The sequence below is a fragment of the Ctenopharyngodon idella genome, chromosome 17, assembly GCF_019924925.1.
Source record: "Ctenopharyngodon idella isolate HZGC_01 chromosome 17, HZGC01, whole genome shotgun sequence".
In the NCBI taxonomy this organism is placed as follows: Eukaryota; Metazoa; Chordata; class Actinopteri; order Cypriniformes; family Xenocyprididae; genus Ctenopharyngodon; species Ctenopharyngodon idella.
Genome location: NC_067236.1, coordinates 13,193,360 through 13,206,936, shown reverse-complemented (window position 1 = coordinate 13,206,936; position 13,577 = coordinate 13,193,360).

The following is a 13,577-nucleotide window of genomic DNA, read 5'->3' as shown; positions in this document are numbered from 1 at the left end:
TATGCTGTAAACGATCATATTACTTTACATCAGTAACTTTTAAGTTAAATTCCTGTTTCCAATTACATTTATTGATCATCTTGTTACTGTGACTGGAAATGTTAATCAGTTTCTTTTTTTTTTTTCATACCTCTTGCATGCAGCTTCTCAGAATTATTTTATGAATGGATCAATATTATGTTATTATCGATCGCTGTTACCAAGAGGAGAGAGAAAATCATAACTCTGACACTAATATCAGTAGAAGAAAGAAGATCACATTGCAGTTAGCTCTAAAAGTTCATTTTGTAATTATAATTTTCAATTAATCTATTGTTCCACACCACAGGTCCTAAGTAGTGAATATAGGTAGGGAAACGCCTTGGACAGATGGCCAGTTCAACAACAGATTAACACACATACACAGTCAGTCATTAATACACCTATGTTGCATGTCTTTGGATTGTGAAGGAAACCGAAGGAAATCCGTGCAAACAAGCAAACTCCACACAGAGAGACCAACTGGTAAAGCCGGGACTTGAACTGAGAACCTTCTTGCTTTAGCCATTAAGGCTACAGTGCTACCCACCAAGCCACAATGCTTAACTAGTAGAGCTTGATATAGTGATATAGTAAAATGTGTGTTCACCTAGTGGAAAAGAAAAAAGGTCAAAAACAATCTAACAGACTTAAACCAGAGGCTGGCAACCTTGCAACCAGGCATGCCATTGCCAAGCATGTCATCACTGGTCAAGAAAAGGGATAATCATGGGCTCATAAGTCATATGAACAATATTGTATAATCCAGTCTCTTAATATTAAATTGCCTTTTTTATGTAGAGGTGTTAACAGGCATTTCTATAGCTCAAACAGCAGAGTGTGGCACAATAATACAAATTAAAAATGCAAATGCCTGTTGGAGGGATCCAAAATGTATCTAGGGAGCAGAATATAAATAAACTTGGTGTTTATTGAACTTGGTGTTTATTGAAAAGATGGATTTTCTTTCACTTGAACCAGTAAACAACCACCTAACAACCACCCAGTACACCCTAGCAACTACATGACAAACACTGAGAACATCTTAGGTACTGTAACATGCCTTGGAAACAACAATGTGTCAACAACATTGCATCCTACTAGAAACTGAAAATAACTAATTCCCGCTAAATGTTTACTCTTTGAATTCTTGCACCCGAGAACAGTACAAGATGACACCATTATGACTAAAAGTTTCCTAAGAAGTATTTCCTACTAAAGCAAGGCAGTATTTGACTCTCAAACGTATCCATGGCAGACTTGTGGGTGTGGCCTTTGACGGCAACATGTCCAGTGCATTATGGGTGTTGAAGTTTTCCTACCTATTTGACAAAAGGGAAGACAACAGATTTTGATTGATTTTGTTTCTTCCAAGTTTATGACTGCCTCAGTTGAGAGACCAACTAACATTAAAAGCAGATACAACCATTATGTGTTGACGCTTTGGAAACCAAACCAAAAGTTCAAAAACCAAAGTATAAAAGTGCGGCGAGCAAAGCTATGAGCAGGGTTTTGCATGAAAAATTGGTCATGTGAAATCTGTCATCTGGACTCGGGAGAGCACCACAGTACCAAACTATAGAGACTATAGGTACAACCAAACTCAGACCACCACTTACAGATTTACCTGTAGATAGTTTGGTTGTAATGGAACTGTGGTGCGATTTTTGTAAATGTGAAAGCACCTCAAACTCGGGTCTGTATTTCTTCATGAAGTAAAGTAACATGTGTATGTATTTTAGCCGAGGACAACGTTTTCTCAAAAACAAACAAACAAACAAAACAAATGAATGGCTCGCAATCATCTCCCTCTAGGACAAATGAAACAGTAATTGACAATTCAAAATATAGTTCCTGTTGAGATTCTGTCATCATTGTGCTTTTAAAGGTGCAACAGGACATTTTCGGAGAGGCTAGCAATAGCGAACTACCTTTCAAATCATAACACCCCACCCTCCCTTCAGAGCATTCTCCAAAGCCTCCAAAACACATGAAGACACACACACACACAGCCGCTCTCACGAGGGTATGTAAAAACATTATTTCTTTTGGACCGAATATATCACTTTTGTTCTGACCAACTGAGAAAACAAAAAAGCATTACAATTGCGCTGCCAATGGTGATTAAACCTAATAATCGCTTACCTTGTATCACGTCAAACCATGCAAATTATTATTATTGTTATACTTTGTTCTCAAATTGTTAATGTTAACAACATCAACATTGCGTGACTAGGTGTATTTAGTGTGTATTAGCGTTACCTGTAGATTTCAATTTCTGTAGCCACTCCGCAGTCCGAAGTCTTTTGTTTTTGACTACAGGTGAATCTCCAGTTGTCACTGATGATTGGACCTTTCTGGATTACAATCCGCCATCAAACTGATAAATTTAATTATTCCAGCTGCTGTGAGAAAAGGCTATAAATGATCCGCCACCAGCTGCATCCTCACATGTAGACTACTAGCTGGGACTCCTTCTTTATGTAAATAGACGTGACGTAATGACGCAAAGACAAACGGCTGCATGCTTGAATTTCTTGCTGAAACTGATTTCATTATAAATCGTTATTACAAGCTTACTGTTGTGAATCGGGCTAAGGTAAGGAGAGAGTTTTGAACACTGGCTGGTTATGTACTTGCTTAAAAATTGATTTTGGATAATTTTTAACCAAAAAAAGTTACGGACTGCAGCTTTAAATATAGGCAGAGTATAATAATGCCTATATGAACATACAGTACCCCTCTCTCTCTCTCCCTCTCCTGATTTTTGAAGAAAAATAAAACAATATAAAAAGAGACAGCAGTCTTGTTTGGTTTTCTCCTCTTTTCTGATTCCATGCTGTTCCAATAGCTCTGGGCAATTCACAGGTCCCTCAGTGAAAAGTAAAAATACTTTAGAACACATTCTTCACTGAGTTTGCAACAATCTTTGATGTCTGATTTTTGAAGAATAATTTAGCTCTGTCAGTTTCACAATAAAACTCTTGGCAAAAACAGCTAAAAGTGTGCTCAAACGTCTGTCAGTAACTGCCCACATTTAAAGGCCAAATGCATGACTCAATACTGGGAAAACTGCATTTAAACCCGGTAATTGTAGTAGAATACAAATAGTAAATAATAGGTTAACCTGTAACTTTCAAATGTAAAATTTTAATCCACATGTCATACTAACAAGACACACTGTGGTTTCTAACCACAGTTCAAGAACTATAGTTCCCCCGAGCAAGTTTGTAACGCTGTTTACGAATGTTTGTTGGAACTATGGTTTAAAAAAATGCAGAATCATTGATTTATGAAGGTCATGACAGAATAGTAATAGTTGGATTACAGTGCTTATAGGAAACTCACTCCTGAGCAGGACACTTTTAGTTTAGAGGGTAACATTTGCAAAAATTATTCTAATTTCTATTTTGAAGCAGGTCTTTGAAACCAGCAGTCAGGTACACAAAACACACTTCTTACTGAGATAAACAGGTGAGCTGTTATGGCATTTATAATGGGATCTGTTTAAACTTGAGATAATTGTACCGTTTTTGTGAAAAATATAAAGTGTATAGTATATTCTTTTAAAAGCTGAATAATATTGAATGCTTGGACAAACTTAGTTAATGTTTTATTAGTCGTCAAATAGTCAATACTCAACATTCATTTTAAAGGGACAATTTAGGAAGTTCTGAGAATGTCTTTCTTATCTTTGATTACATTTTAGGGCTTTATATTCAACCCCTAGGACAGTAACCTACCCACAATCCTCAACAAATCCCCTGATTCCATGTGAAAATGAGAGCTGTGACCAAAATAACGTGCTTTAGGACCTGCCCTAAATGCTTATCCAATGGAAAGTGTGGGAGTGGGATTGTGTGCAATATGCTTGATAACTGAGGATTATGTGTTGTATTTTAAAGATGAAATCAATAGTGAAAACTAGACAGCTGTTGTTTCTGATGATCAAGCACTTGATTCCACTTCAAGCATTTCTAGAGTCAATGAATAGTATTGAGAACATACTAATTATTGAGACTAACTTAATAACTAACTACTGAACTGTAACTCAACAACAGGATTCAATTGCCTATAATATCTCAGCTGTTCAAAACCATGTAGCTTTTCCAACAACAAGCTATTTCTCCAACAAGTAGCAGTGTAGCGTGACAAAATGTTACATCACTCAGTAGTGTTTCCATGTCCCTGTGAGGCAATTCAGGCTTTTGTAGAAAATTTGTTAAATTTGTAATCATTTCTATACAGTTACATATGAATTAAAATGCATTTTAGTTTATGATACAACTATACTGTACTGTAGTAAAGAGAAAACAGAGAGAACATGGCCCCTCTTTATCTCTTTATCTTTACTGCTTATTTGCACAGTCCTTAGAGTCAATTTAAAAGATAATGTTTTTACATTCTGCATTTTATTTTTCCAGCTGTTGCTTGCATTCTCATCGTACAGTCAGAAAAACTCTATCATTCAGAGGGACAAATGGAGACAAAATTGTCCAAAACACAGAACAGCAGGATAAGACAGCATAATGATTTCCCCACAAAGAAATGCTTTTATGTGACCAACAGAAATCAATCATGAACGAAGCACAATTTTATCAAAATTGGCCCAAGTGTTTTCAGGGCCCATCAGTTACCTGCTAGAAAAGAGCTAGAACATACAGAACCAGCTGTTATCTCTGCTGGGGTCGAGAATACGTGTTCACCCGTGATGGAATCAATTACAAGAAGTCGGCCCACTCACTTAGAAGACGTCACAAAGATCCACCAAGTGTCAGGCTCAATTAATTCCCATCAGCCTCTGCCTCATGTAAAATGCATTCCTAACCTGCACAACAATTTCTTTTGGTAATTTAGAGCTGCAAGACAAAGGTGGAAGATAGATGGGGTCGCTTGGATCACATTTACTTATAATAACAAAAGTTATTATAGCACCAGGATCACAAAGGCTACGGAGAACACCCCCCCATTCATTCATGTAACTGGAGTCAATCGATAATGAGGACAATGTATGATAATTATATTAAGAATTAAATTAATTGAGTAGTCAGAAGAGATTTGGTCGTCGGGTAAACCTGCAAAGCTAATTAAGTTCCTGAAGCAAACTTTCCAATCAGCACAATAATCCACAAGCTTTCTGTCTATTATAGGAAAGATTAATTGGTTTGCTGTTATCCCGGAGGCTTTCACTTCAAATAGAAGCCCTGGATCGGGGGAGTGAATAGCAGACTACAGCGGGTGAGTCAGTGAAGCTGGAGAGATATACAAATCCATGTGCTGCTTCACTAACGTTGCTCTGGTTTGCAGCAAAGGTCTTTTCGGGATAATAATAAGCAACTAATGTACAGTACAAATGAGAATAGTGTAAATATGGCTACAATATGCTGACTGACAGAAAAATCAATCCATAAGGAATTTAGAGATTTTTTTCTTTAACAGTGCTATTAATAATTCATTATGGAATAATAGGTTCTTCTTTGCATAACTGGACCTATGAACACAAACATACCAATTTGGATATAATGAAAGTAATCAGTAAAGGCTAGAATATACTACATGACTTTGCCCAGATTTTTGCCCTGCTGAGTTTGGTTTAGATTTTAAATTCAACATGTTTACTTCCATCTTCATTCACGCTTCATTTACTTAAAAGATTTGATTTAGAGAATGATACATTCATGAGTGAAACACCACATTTGTGTTCAGCCTGCTTGAGACGCAGAAACAAGTTATCAATTATCTCACACAGAAGCTGTAAAACATTAACATAGGCATTTCAGTGAAAAACATGTAGCCTATGTGACAACGTGCAATGCAGCTTGTGCGAGTAAAGCAGTTGTTTTCAAGAAATTTTGTTTTATTAGGCTGTCACTAACAATTATTCTACATATGGTATTTTGCCGGTTACTTGACATGGGTAAATTGCAATGGAGGATTTTTAAAATAGAGTACTCGAATGTAATCGAGGAATAATGAGAGCCCTAGACATGACCCATATATACAATCACCACTAGGGCTGTCACGATTCCAAAAAATATTCAATTGACCCTTCGCCGGGAGTTTGATTGACAAGCGATCTAACCAATCATAACGCCGAATCCGCCATTTTGTCCGACAAAGCAGTCAGGAGTTAGAAGATTAACCTCGGTGGACTTGAACTTGAAAAATGGTGTGTACTGACGTCTTTCTGTATTTGAAACAACATTCTTTCTCATGTTCATTCATGTTTAGTTGATGCTATAAATTGACTAGTAAGAAGAGTTGATCGGTTCACGAGCTGCTTGAGCTGAGGCACTACAGCAATCTGTCACGACACATTAAAGAGCCACAAAACGGTTTTTATGGTCTGAATTTCTTAAAAAATTACACAATTTGAAAGCTGGGACTTTGTTTCATATCATAAGTAACCTGCTCTGTCTTGTCTGTTGACGTCTTGTCAGTGTCCTTTGCTCCGCGATGTATTTTTCACTCTGTGCGGCGTGACAGTGCCATGGCTCGTCAAGTCAAGTCAAGTCAAGTCACCTTTATTTATATAGCGCTTTTTACAATGTAGATTGTGTCAAAGCAGCTTTACATTGATAACTGGTACATTATTTGGCTGCACAGCAGCTCTTAAAAGAATAGTGTCAATGCAGGCAGATCAAAGCACTGTTGAATATCAAATGTCAAGTCAAATGTCAAGTGTCCCCAACTAAGCAAGCCAAAGGCGACAGCGGCAAGGAACCCAAACTCCATCAGGTGACATCAGGTGGCAGACAAGTGGCAAATAGGTGTTTAAATGGAGAAAAAAACCTTGGGAGAAACCAGGCTTAGTCGGGGGGGCCAGTTCTCCTCTGGCCAACAGTGCTTTGTTACGATTCAGGTAGCTATCATAAGTCCGACAGGATCGCAACATTCAAAGTATTTATTCCAGTTCCATCCAATTGAGGATCGTATTCATCACGGCTGTTGAGGAACTGTGTCGTGGCTGTCGTGTCGATGAGGCCCTCAGAGTCGATGATCTAGTTGACTCAATCTCTGCTGATACTTCAGGGCTGCGTTGTGGTCGTGTCAAGGCGCAGGTCCTTGGTCTCACCTGGATACGGCCTGGATCCGGTTGACTACGGTGAACCTCGGGATAACCAGAAAGACTAATATTAGCGTAGATGCCATTCTTCTTCTGATGTAACGAGTACATCAGGTGTTATAGGAAGTGTTCCCGGTTCCGGCTGACCTAATTTATGCAGCCTAATAATCCTTTAACAGATTTGAAAATATAAATTGATAATGTGTTATGTGTATGCCAGGTTAAAGAAATGCGTTTTTAGATTTAAACTGACAGAGTGTGTCTGCTTCCCGAACAATGCTAGGAAGATTGTTCCAGAGTTTAGGTGCCAAATAGGAGAAGGATCTACCGCCTGCGGTTGATTTTGATATTCTAGGTATTATCAGCTGGCCTGAATTCTGAGATCGCAATAGACGTGAAGGACTATAATGAATTAGGAGCTCGCTCAGGTACTGGGGAGCTAAACCATTTAGTGCTTTGTAAGTAATTAGCAAGATTTTAAAATCTATACGATGTTTAACAGGAAGCCAATGCAGTGTTGACAGAACTGGGCTAATATGGTCATACTTCCTAGTTCTAGTAAGAACTCTAGCTGCTGCATTTTGTACGAGCTGTAGTTTATTTATCAGGCGAGCAGAACAACCACCCAGTAGAGCGTTACAGTAATCTAGCCTTGAGGTCATGAACACATGAACTAACTGTTCTGCATTTTTCATTGAGAGCATATGTCGTAGTTTAGATATATTTTTAAGATAGAAGAATGCGGTTTTACAGATGCTAGTAACATGGCCTTCAAATGAAAGTTTGGTATCAAAGAGCACACCCAGGTTCCTAAGAGACGACGAAGACTTAACAGAGCAGCCATCAAGTGTTAAACAGTATTCTAGGTTATTACGTGAAGAAGTTTTTGGTCCAAAAATTAGAATCTCTGTTTTTTCTGAATTTAGTAGTAGGAAATTACTGGTCATCCAATTTTTTATATCAGCTATGCGTTCTGTTAATTTTGTGAATTGGTAAGTTTCGTCAGGGCGCGAAGAAATATAGAGCTGAGTATCATCAGCGTAACAGTGAAAACTAACGCCATGCTTCCTAATGATATCTCCCAAGGGTAGCATGTACAGAGTGAACAGCAACGGTCCTAGTACTGAGCCTTGCGGTACTCCATATTGAACTTGTGATCGATATGACATCTCTTCGTTTACTACTACAGACTGATAACGGTCAGATAAGTATGATTTGAACCATGACAATACAATTCCACTAATGCCAACATAATTTTCGAGTCTATTTAAAAGAATATTGTGATCAATAGTGTCAAATGCAGCACTAAGATCCAGTAACACTAATAGAGAGATACAACCACGATCTGATGATAAGAGCAAATCATTAGTAACTCTAATGAGAGCAGTCTCAGTACTATAGTACAGTCTAAATCCTGACTGGAAATCCTCACAGATACTATTTCTTTCTAAAAAGGAACATAGTTGTGATGATACTACCTTTTCTAGTATTTTTGACAGAAAAGTGAGATTTGAGATCGGCCTGTAATTGACCTAATTCTCTAGGATCAAGTTGTGGTTTTTTAATAAGAGGTTTAATAATAGCCAGCTTAAAAGTTTTCGGTACGTATCCTAGTGATAAAGATGAATTGACGATATTAAGAAGAGGATCTATAACCTCTGGAAGCATTTCTTTCAATAGCTTAGTCGATATAGGGTCTAACATACATGTTGTTGATTTTGATGATTTAACAAGTTTAGACAATTCTTCCTCTCCTAAAGCAGTAAATGAACTGAATTTTTCCTCAGAGACACTACAATGCACTATCTGACGCGATACTGTAATAGACGGTTGCATGGTTATAATTTTTTCTCTAATATTATCAATCTTGCAAGTAAAGAAGTTCATAAAGTCATTACTGCTGTGCTCTTTGGAAACATCAGAAGTTGAAGCTTTATTTCTTGTTAATTTTGCCACTGTATCAAATAAATACCTAGGGTTGTGTTTATTTTCTTCTAAAAGTTTTGAAAAATAAGCAGATCTAGCAGATTTTAAGGCCTTTCTTGTACTCAATCATTCTCTCTCTCCACGAAATGCGAAATACTTCTAGTTTTGTTTTCTTCCAGCTGCGCTCCATTTTTCTGGCTGCTAACTTTAGGGCCAGAGTGTGCTCATTGTACCATGGCATTGGATTAATTTCCTTAATCTTTTTTAAGCGCAAAGGAGCAACTGAGTCTAATGTGCTGGAAAAGACAGAGGCAATAGTTTCTGTTACAACATCGAGGTCTTCTAAGCTTTCTGGTATGCTAAGGTGATGAAACTGATCAGGAAGATTATTTATAAAGTGATCTTTAGTCAAACAAAGCAACAGTAACTAAGGGGGGCGGGTCTTTGCGAAGGGTCAATTGCAATTTACCCGTGTTGATTAACTGGAAAAATACCGGAAGTTGCGTATTTCATGGGCAAGAATTCATGAACCGCATTATTAGACTGTTTTCTAAAGCTGCACGATATATTAAAATCATTTAAAAATCAGTACTATTGTGAATTCACAAAAACTGTGATTCAGTTAAATAAATATATGTGCTGTGGATATAAAGCAACACTGTGTAATTTCTCGACCTTAAAATAATGTGTCTAAAATTATTTCAGTGGTAGAACAACTCTTAACCAGACAAATTCTACTGCCGCTGCTACCTGAGCAGCCTCCTAGCGGCTACAACCACACTCTGCAAGTTTCCTGTTCGGGTCTGAACACACAGCCCCTGCCCATCCCCTGCCAGTGGAAGAGTGCGACCTGCTTTACGGCAAAGTCACATTTTTTATTCGTAGCCGGGGTGGAGTTAGCCAACAGCTAAAAATGTTGTCCGCATGGTTTAAAGACGTGCATATTAGATCGATCTAATGAGCAAGTCTTTAAACCATGCGGACAACATTTTATTCTATTATACAAATTACACCCTTTGCAAACAATGCTACATACGAACTATGCGAGCAAAAAAACTAGGCTAAAATACCACCGTTCTTTTTGTCATTGTACTTTTCAATTTTGGAGTAACAAAAAATAAAACTATGTAATGATATTTGTAGAACATAGTGTAACATGGGCTACTTTACCTGGTCGGTGGATATGGTTTCCAAACACGGTTTCTGCATTCGCCGGTTCCGTCAGCTTAGTCAACAAATTCACGTGTATTGCGCTGCCCACGGGGAAGCTTATACAGCGACAGTATTTACGACACTGGCAACAGACAATTGCGCGTATCAACCACATGGGGGAACCGTGAGGAAATGTTCCATGGTGTTACTTTAATATGCGCTTAATTTATTTGCATGCTGAAAGCGTGAAGGTGACTTACGTCAAAGCGGCTCCATTTAGCTACAATAATGCTGCTCCATATGCGTGGAGTGTATCTTAAATTCCATCTTTGTATATTCTATGAGTTTGGTTGGCTTATAACTTTCATCTGGGAATGCAATATGCGCCATTTCATCAGATTTGTAAGGTAAATCGTTTATAAACCTATGCCAACACAGCAGAATACACCAATATGTTTCTAAATATGCTAACTGTTCATCGCAATTTCAAAATAAAAGTTTAAACCCCTGCTCTAAATTTACATGATTTGATGTCCACATATTCTTGTTCAAGAAATTACAGTGGCTGAAGCATCACAAAGAAGTGGCCAAATATTAAAGATTAAGTGGACATTTTAATTAAATGTTTGGCCAATATTAAGCAAGGACTTGAGCAGTAAAATGTGAAAAAAAAAATGCATTTGTTATAATAAATAATGTACATAAATTGATTATTATTTTTTAGTATATTACATATTGTACTTCAACAGTGTTGTTCAATAAAACAATATGATTACTTGCTTTTGATACTTTATTTGAACTAATTATTATTGCCATTTATGTCAACGTGTCGTTCCAGCCCTACTTACAATTATTTTGGTAATCGAGTAATCAGTCGATTATTTTGGCGATTAATTGAGTAATCGGATCATATTTTTTATGGTAATAAAACTGACTTAAAATACATATATGATATGAATGAGGCAATATTTAGATCAAATAAAGTATCAAAAGCAAGTAATCATGGTTTTATTGAACAATGATTAAAATAACAATGTAATATACATAATTAAAAACATAATCATTATGTATGCCTGCAGAGGGCACCAATGGCCTGGTGATTGCTGTTGTTGTCAGGTGTGCCCAATCCTGTTCCCGGAGATCTACCTTCTTGCAAAGATCAGCTTGAACCCTGATCAAACAGAACTGAACCAGCTAATTAAGATCTTCAGGAACACTTGATTGCAATCGAGGATTTTTTTTTTTTAAACCGAGGACTCAAGTTTAATCGAAAAATCATGACAGCCTTTTCATCCTTTAATTTGTACACTCAGCTGACCACCCTACCCTTTGACAGCCATATCACATCTGTATGAAAGAGAAAATGTGTGTCCTCGGCTCCAATTTCAGTACACAGAGCCTCGAAAAGTCAGCTATTAAGAGCACTATACCTTTTAATGTAGTTCACAGCTTTAACAATGTCTCTTATCACCACTTCAAGCTCAAGTGGGACTCCTTTTTGATGTCAAAGCTTCACAAAAAAACAAAAAACAAAAAAATGATTCCAAACAATGTTCTGTTTTGCTGCATTCTTTATTCTTCTGACAGCTCTGCTATTGATGTAGCCACGCTGTCGCTGGTGATGCCTTTGCAATTGACCCAAGTCAGACGACATTTTTGTCATGAAAGCATTCAACTCTATAATATGTGAACCTGATGTTCTAGAAGGCAATGTTAGGCAGCACAGAAGATCTTCAACAAATTCATCTAGCCAAATGTGCCTAGTAGTGCTTGATGCAAAGTCAGTGGTCTCATCCAGCTGAAGAGTAAAATCCTTTGCTGACTTCATTCTTGCTATGAGTTGTTCTTCTGGACAATATCCCCTGAATTCGACCTGACACTCTATTGTCACCAAGATGAATTATTTTTAGCTTTTTATATGACTTTTCATCCAGAATTGTAATAACTATGTCCGGTGAAGCAGGCAATATTAATCTCTCTGCAATTGTGTGGGGCGCTTTTTTGCAACACAATATGAAACTTTATAAAGTGCCAAGTGCAATTTGTGATTGTAGATTATGCTTCTGCTGAGTACCTGAGCTGATGACTGAATTTCCAGAGCCTTCCTTTTGGAAAAAAACAAACAAAGGTAATGGTTAGTCCACCAGATTGGCATGATGTGTACAGTTGAAAAAAACGCGTCTTGACACACTGCACCCTTTTCTGTTTTGTTAAAATTTTTAAAAGCACAACCGCATTCCTTCCTTTAGCTCACATTCCTTCCTAAAGCCCTCATTATCTGTTCCGGCCAGTAGGAGGGACTGTCCATAGACATAACAAATACAGATATGTATGTCCTTATAGGATTGTCAGTCTGCAGGTTTCAATAAATTGTTATTGATTCAAAGCGCTGATAAAGTAATAACAAAGATGTTCAGAGAAATTTATAAGGTGCTTAATAACTGTTCAGTTTATAATGTGACCTTTAAAATGTATAGTTTTAAGGTAAAATGAAAAATAATAATGAAATGCAATACATTGATGCACAAAAAAATTCTTAGCACCCCCTCTGAACTGTTAAGTCAGCGCTCTTTGCACCCCCAAGTAAAAAAATCCTGGAGCCGCCACTTCTAATGAGGTCATTGCAGTGGGAAAAAAGAAAATGGCTGCGTAAAAGAGCTGACTGATTGCATGGGTCAGGTTGTTATTATTATTAAGATTGAATTCATTTTTATTTATTTTTTTTTAATTAATTAATTCATTTTGAATTTATAATTATTTTTAACACTTTCCTTAAATCATCCGGGCATCCCATTTTTTAAATCTTGCAAACCCACCTTAGGGTTTGCAGGGTTGCACCAGTTGCACCACACTAATGGTCCTGGTTATATTGGTTACACAGACACCATTGCCCTGTACTACAAGTATTTTGACGTAGAAGTTAAAACGGTATATAATTAATTTTTCTAAAATGTCCAACAGCAACACTAGCTTTTAAGGTTTCAGTTGGAGGTGCCATCTCACTTGCCTCTCCTGAGCCCAGTTTTAATAGACCCCTAATGTGTGTGGGGTAATCGAGTGCTTCAGGGATGACCAATTTAGAAGTTACCCAGATGGCCCAGTAGTTAGAATCACCCTGGTGCCCTCAACAAAAAGCAAATAGGATTTTTAATTGGCTTTTGGATTACTGCAGAAATGAAGCTGTGACCAAAAAAAAAGTTTATAATTCTTGCACATTTTGTTCATCAAAATAATTCTCACAAATATACACCGCTTTCGTGAATTTTGAAGCCTAAACACAACCCAGACAGCAACATAGTGTGGCATAGATCCGGCCCACATCTGGTACATGTGGATTACACGTGGACCAGATGTTGGCTGAATCCGGGCCGACACTGTGTAGCTGTCAGGGAATTGCCAGAAGTAAAAAGTTAGT